The 7,943-nt window shown below is 33.3% G+C and overlaps 1 pseudogene; it reads left to right on the top strand.

The window, feature by feature from the left end:
- LOC146908032 (uncharacterized) lies at window positions 1-5,106 on the top strand (annotated as a pseudogene).
- The last annotated feature ends 2,837 nt before the right edge of the window (window positions 5,107-7,943 follow it).

Below are 7,943 nucleotides of genomic sequence, written 5' to 3'. Positions count from 1 at the left end.
ATGGGAAGTTTCACGAAGCTACATGGAAACACAAGTGATATGTGGGGTAAGATGGAATATGAGATTAGAAAAGTAGAAGAATAGACACTAGGATAATCAAAATGTTTTGGACCTAGGAGCAAATAATATTGGTGGTTGAGAAAAGTGTTCAAAGTAAAAAGAGAATCAAAGTGGAATGTTTTAAAGAGTATATCTATGTGTAAAAGGGCCAAATTTTGGGAAAATTATAATAGAGCTAAGAAAGGGACAAAAAAGGGATTGAATGAAGCAATTGCACAAGATTTGGATGGGTTACACCAATACTATTACTTAGGCACCAAGGAGTGAGAACAATCTATATATAGCCTTGCTAAGGGATGAGAAATAGAGATACGAGATTTGGATCAAGTGAAGTGTATTAGAGATGAAGGAAAGAGATATAAAGAATATATGGAAGAATCACTTCCGCAACTTATTTAATGAAAGGAATGAGATCTTACCGGACTCTAACTGGCTAAACACTGGAGAGGAGGATTTAAAACTATAACTATTTTTGTCAGATCCAAGAACATGAGGGGAAAAAAACTTTGAAAAGGATGAGTAATGACAAGGAAGTCTGACATGACAACATACCAATTGAAGTGTATAAAATACTAGGAGAAAGAGGGATGGGGTAGCTCACCAAATTTTTTAACAAAATCACGAGGTCAAAGGAAATGTCGAATGAGTGGATCTGGTCTATAAGAACGAGAGAGATATACAAAAATGGGAAAATTACAAGGGAATTAAACTTATGACGCATACTAGAGGTTGAAATGGGCTAGGCCGGGCCGAGCTTTGTAAGGCATAAGCCTTCCCTACTTCAAAAATTATAGGCATGAGCCTGACCTATTACCCCTCATAGGCTCATTTTCAAGGTATAGTCTGACTTTTTTTTTCATTGTGTGCGTAATTTTCATTACAGGGCATGCAACTTCTATATAAGCAATACCTCCTGCAATTAACTTCTAATTGATGCACTTTTCGGGTATAACAACCATGAGATTTTTTTTGCTTTGTTTTGACCTCCTTTGTACTGTCTGGTATGTAACGATAGTGTGTTCTTTAATTATCAAAGTAATAGACATTAGACCACTGATTTTGTAAAAAAATGGAAACAAAACCAAACAATATTTGTGTAGCACAAGCTATATTCATACACACCCATTAAAAATCTAACATTTGTTGTCGTTTGCTGGGTATCTACGTCAAACACTGACTATTTATAAAAAGATACAAATATTTTAGTTTTTATGATTAATATAATACGTTTCTGTTGCAAATAGTAATACACAGTAGGTCAACGTAATTTTGAAAATATATTAAACATGCTAAGTTCAACAATGAATACATTTTATACACTATACTTTATAATTTTAAATCCAAATTCTTTGATCCTTATATACAATATTTAGATATTTCAAAATATATATCACATTAAGATGATTTTTTATAATGTCGAATTTGGTTTATAATCATACTTACAACTTTAAGATACATGATATATAATCAAGACATTTGATCAAGAAAGTATATTATTTTCCCGTGCAGTGCACGGCTAAAAAGGCATGGTTTAAAAAAAAATGGTTAACATACTCATGCTCAAAGTATTGTGTGTCAGACTCCATAAATATATTTATCTATTTAAGTAGTAATAATAAACAAACACAGTAGTCTTTCAGAAAAAATTAACAAATACACTATTGAATATTTTTAATTTGATGAGAATAAGTTTATACAACAATATATAGAATAGAAAGAGAGAATTTAAATATGAGTGTATGCACGTAAGAAAATATAAGCTTAAGTAAAACAGTGATAAATTCCAGGCTACCTAACAAAGTAGGTATATAGATTTCAACAATGTATATCATGATTAATTTGTTCACATTATATGTTCTTTAATTGGTTAACTTTTCACATTATCTAGATTAGTTTCCATTCATGACATCATTTTGTATCAGTTCCTAATGACTTAAATCAATCCTTTACAAATAAGCTTTTTTTTTTTTTTTAGTTTGAGTTAAGGTGAAAGAAGCTTTTATCTATTAAGAGTTTGAGTTGTAACTTTAATATCATTATTTTCATTGCATTGCATATAATTCGAAGAATTTACGCTGTCTACCCACAAGAGGCTACAATTTTCCCTATCATTTTAGTTTTTATGTCAAAGACATAAGTGAAAATAGGCATGTCTCAACACGTAATGATACGTTTAAATATAAAGGCTTCTCATATAAAGCTAATTTTTTTCTTTCTCTTCAACATGGACACATATGCATGCAAATGTGTTAATATTAATTTTGTGACTTTATATTTAATATGAAGATCTGCGTACCGGTGACAATGACTTGAAGAACCTGTGTTTGATTCAAATTGAAATGTTGCTTCAAGAAAATGAACGGTCGCTAACTGATTTCAAATCTATGCCCAGGCCAAACGCAGCAGACATGCCAACCTTCACAAACAAGCTTATCGTTGATGAGCTAAATTACAACAAGGATGAAATGGCAAAGACACACGTTGATATGTTACTGATGCTGACTGATGAACAATGATGTGTGCATGACAAGATCATGGAATCCGTTGGTTCCGACGACGGTGGTTTCTTTTTCTTATATGGTTACGGTGGTACTAGAAAAATCTTTATATAACATTGTCAGATGTTGTTAGATCGAAGGGGTTAATTGTTTTGAATGCTGCATCCAGCGGTATAACGGCTCTTCTATTACCAGCTGGAAGAACCGCACACTCGACGCTCAAAGTCTCTGTTGAGATTAATGAGGCATCATCGCTGACCATGAATAATAATAGTCATATAACAAACCTGGTGCGTGCTGCAAAGATGATAATTTGGGACGAGGCTCCAATGATGCACCAATGGTGTTTTGAGGCAGTCGATCGATCGATGCGTGATATCATGTCCAAGAATGATCCCCTCAACGAGTTTAGACCTTTTGGTGGAACGATGGTAGTTTTAGGTAGTGATTTCAGGCAGATATTGCATGTTGTCTGAAAAGGATCGAGACAGGATATTGTTGATGCATCAATCAATTCATCAAAGATATGGGCTTATTGTAATGTGTTGAGGCTCAATGTTAATATGAGATTGGGTGCATCTTCGGTACCTACAGAGCAGGAAGAAATTGCTAATTTTGGCAAGTGGATACTCTCAATTGGAGACGGCAACGATGATTCGGATGAGAATGGTGAAATGAAGGTAGAAATTCCCGAAGATTTGCTCATATCCGAGGCAACAAATCCGTTGATGTCACTAATAGACTTTGTATATCCCAATTTGAATGATAACCTTGGTAACCCGCTCTTTTTCAAAGAAAGGGGGATACTCGCACCAACGCTTGATTCAGTTGAGCATGTTAACGAATTTATGATGTCACTGATTCCAGGTGAAGAGAAAGAGTATTTAAGCTCTGATTCTGTTTGTCGATCAGACAAAAATTCTGATGTCAAGAGCGAGTGGTTCACACCGGAATTTCTTAACAGTATTAAGAGCTTTGAAATTCCAAATCATCGGTTAAAACTACGGGTAGAATGGCCAGTTATGCTTATGAGAAACATCGATCAGGCCAATGGACTGTGTAATAGTACGAGGCTGACAGTTACTCATTTTGGGAAGAGCACGATAGCTGCTTCAGTCATTACAGGAAAAAGGACAGGTACCAGGATATTTGATAGGCGTTCGGCAAGTGCACCAAATACTATCGAAGTAGTAAAAATATCGATCCCACGATGACTGTTTTTAACTTCAATAATTCAATTGCGTTATAAAAATAGGATGTATAAAAGTTTATTTTGTTTTGCCACTAGGCAGTAGATTTGGTTTGATTTTAATTAAATCAAATAACAGAAAAATAAAGATTTGATTAAGAAAATATGAGAGAAAGATGAGATCAGATCCGTCGAATCCTTTAAGTTCCCCTAATTGGTCTACTGCACCTATTTGTTATGAATCCTCTTCTAATTTACGATGATTAACAAAATAGCCCTAATCAATCCCTTGAGTTAGGACCCTCTTCTTAAACTACAGCCCCAAATTCCTTAGGTGGTCTAATAATTCTTGAAGGTTTTACCGAACGTTAACCTATTATCACTAACAAACGATTATCTATTCCTAGACTAACCCTGTTCATTAGAACAATTCAATTAGGACTAAGCTGAAAGCCATGGTCAGTGGTCATTCATTCTCACAAAATCAAGTTATATGTGATCAAGATATAAAAAGCATTAAGAACAATTGAATTGAATAAACTAGAATTGAATTCATAAACAAAATAGAGTTTCACAGCAACATGTGTCAATTAGGGTTACAAAGATTCATCTCGGATCTAATCTCTAAGAGATTTAGCTACTCATAATCGAGTTTACAAATAGCATAATCAATGAAATAATTAAAACATACATGAATTGGTAAAAGGTTGAAGAAATCGCCCTTCTAGCCGTCTCCGATGTCTCAAAATCGCACTTTGCTCTCCAAAATCGTAACCCTTGTTCTTCAGGATTAGTGCAGTATTTATAGAGTTTTGGGCCTGAAAGCATAAAATCGCGCCGCGGCTGTATAATGGCGCGCCGCGATTCCTCTAAAACAGGGAGATGTGAAATTTCTCTTCAAAAATCGCGGCAAGGCTTGAATTTGGCGTGGCGCGATTTGCTTCAAACAGACTTCAATATTTCAGCTTTTTGCACTCCAGAACAGTATAAATTGCATGAGAACTCTATCAAAATGTCACAATTAAGTCCTAAAAATTACGTAATGACAGCATGTCATCAATATTCATTCCCAGGATGAATCTTATTCCGAGTGATCCAGGACTACCCTTCAAATTCAGGCGCAGGCAATTTCCATTGACGCTTTGTTTTGCAATGACGATTAATAAAAGTCAAGGTCAATATTTATCTCGAGTGGGAGTTTATCTTCCTAGGCCCGTGTTCACGCATGGACAACTCTATGTCGATGTCTCTCGATTTACTTCTAGAAAAGGTTTGAAGCTGCTCATATTGGATGAAGATAATAATGTTTGCAAGGAGGCCACAAATGTTGTGTATCGTGAAGTTTTTCAAAAAGTATGATCATTGGTTATGTTTTAGAATTGTTGTTGCTATAACTGAGAAAACGAAAGTTGTGTACTGTTTGTAAGTCGTATTTTCTTTTGATTTTGTTGTAAGTTGTGCTGGTCATTACAGGACATGCAATTTCTATATAAGCAGATCCTCCTGCAATTGACTTTTAATTGATGCACTTTCAGGTGTAACAACCATGAGACTTTTTTTTTTACATAGTTGTTACCCTAAAATACAATATTTACATTAGAACATTGATATTGTAAAAAAATAAAAGAAAATAACAATCAGCGTTTGTGTAGCACGAACTATATTTATACACACCCGTAAAAATTCTAACGCTTGCATTCACGTACTGGGTGTCTACATCTGACGCTGACTATTTTATAAAAAAAATACAAATATTTTAGTTTTTATGATTAATATAATACGTTATGTCAACAAATAATATACAGTACGTCGGCGTATTTTTTGCAAAAATATTACATAAGCTAAGTTTAACAATGAGCAACCGTTATACTACAAATATATTTTATAATTATAAATACAAATACTTTAATCATTATGTGCGTCATTTAGATATTTCAAAATGGCTGCGGTTATGGTGCATAAGGAAAATCCTTATGCACCCTGCATAAATCCAAAAATGGTTTTTGTGAGTTGTACTCCAAAACCATTAGATGTACTTAATGGTTTCCAGCACCCTGCATAAAATTATATTATGTTGTACTCTAAAACCATTTTACTGTGGAAATGGTTTCTGTGAGTTGTACTCCAAAACCATTTCTGGATTTATGCAGGGTGCATAAGGATTTCCTTATGCACCATAACCGCACCCTTTCAAAATATATACAAAATTAAGATGATATTTTTTTCTATGACAAATTTAAATTATAACCACACTTATAACTTTAAGATAACATAATATAAAATCTCTACATTTGATCAAAAAAGTTTTTTATTTCCCCGTGCTTGGCACGGGTCATTATACTAGTAACTCTTAAAGGAGAAAGGCATTTATGCTTGGAAGGACTGTAGGGTTGAATATTTTCATCAATCATTGGGTCGCTCTTGCATTATTCAAGTAAAAGATACACTATAAATACAAACTGTACAAATAAATAAATTAAGGAAACTTAAGACACAAATATCTCGCCATTAATAATCCAGTGAAACTAAAATTGTTCTCACTTGTTGCAATTTTTTAAGGTTCTGGGTTTGAATTCAGCATTTACCATGCAGCAGCGTTAAAACTTTTAGAGAGTTTATCATCCATTTGAGACCTATTATCCTATAAGACTTGAGGATTAACTCTACAGTTGCATGTCGAAGATACTTAGTTTACATAACAAATTGGTGTGTGTTTCAAATTTATTAGATTTATTCTTCGGAATAACTTTTCTAGGAATAGAAAGATGAAAGTTTTATTTCAAAGTATTTTAAAAACAGTTGTTTGGTTAAATATTATAATATTTTCGAGAACCTTATAATAGGGAGGTTAATAGACAGTTATGTCTAAATTTATTATTCTCATCTTCATAAAAACTTTATTCTCATCCTTTTCTTTGGAAATATTTTTCTATTTCAGGAATATTTTATACCCAAAAATAAAATTTACTAAATTTATAACATAAGAATATATATTTCTATCATTTTATTTCCATGAATCTATGAAAATAACTTGGAACAAACAAACCCTAAATAGCAAATAAACTTTTTAGTTTCTAATTTATGAAAAAAATAACATTTGCACACTCAATGGTATCAATTGTTTTATGATGTCATAAGTAATACTAGTAAGTTTTTATGATGTCCTAAGTAACACAGTTTTCAAAGGTATCAATCTATTTTGCAACATATCCTACCTGCCACATTTTGTCTTTTTTATTTCACTTATCTAATTTTCTTTTGGCCATTATTTTCCCACCCTATAAGTTTCTCACGCGTCCTATTTATATTCTAAACTCTGAAATATTTTAACGTGTTTTGGAGGTTTTTATAAGGTGTTTATGTCCTTCAGATTATATAATCCGAACTGCATAGGGCGCACGAGAAATCAATGGGGAGGGAAAAGAATGAGTCTTTTCTTTTAAGAAGTGTGGGTTTTTTCTGTTACAAAAGATATATAAATGCCCGAATGAAAAATTAAGAAACTATTTGGACATTCTTAGACATATAAGTCTGAAAAATATCATCAAAAAGCAATTTATGAAGCTCACTACATGGAGTCTCCACAATAGTACAAATTAAAGAATTCAGAGATAGACTAAAGTTAGTCATAACGAGATGTGGAATCGGCCTAATGTAGGAATTGCCCCACTAAACTTACAGTTATTTGTAACCATATTAATCATAATTTTAGATTCATTTTCCACGAGTTGTGGAATAAGTTCCCTCCAAGCCTAGGTACATTCCCCACAATTCAATATGAAGAGCATCCCACACACCAATCTTTCTAATGTAACCGTCTATCCATCGTTGTTGAGTTTTATCCCACCTTCAGATGGTCCATTCCAACCAATGTAGATTGTCTCATTTCTTTGAAGATTTTGATGAAGTGGTTGGGTTGAACACAAGGTCATCCCTCTTGTAAAATTTTGGATTACCAAAACACGGTTGTTTGGTTGTTGAAAACCATCTTCAAAAATAGTTTTGTTTATCCATGTCCAAAAAAACCAACAAGTGGTCATGAAAGTTGTCTTCAACCTTGCAAGAACAGATCCAATCCCAAGGTTGTTGATGTTATTAAAAATTCGGTAGTTGCAATCAAAATTAAAGAAAATAGTGATAAAATTAGATGGAACCAAGCAGAGTCATACCTGAGTAGCGTATACAGAACTGTGAAG

This window comes from Medicago sativa, chromosome 7 (assembly GCF_051527215.1).
Source record: "Medicago sativa cultivar Bolivia chromosome 7, Bolivia_mono, whole genome shotgun sequence".
In the NCBI taxonomy this organism is placed as follows: domain Eukaryota; kingdom Viridiplantae; phylum Streptophyta; class Magnoliopsida; order Fabales; family Fabaceae; genus Medicago; species Medicago sativa.
This window is presented reverse-complemented; position numbering and strand designations above follow the sequence as displayed.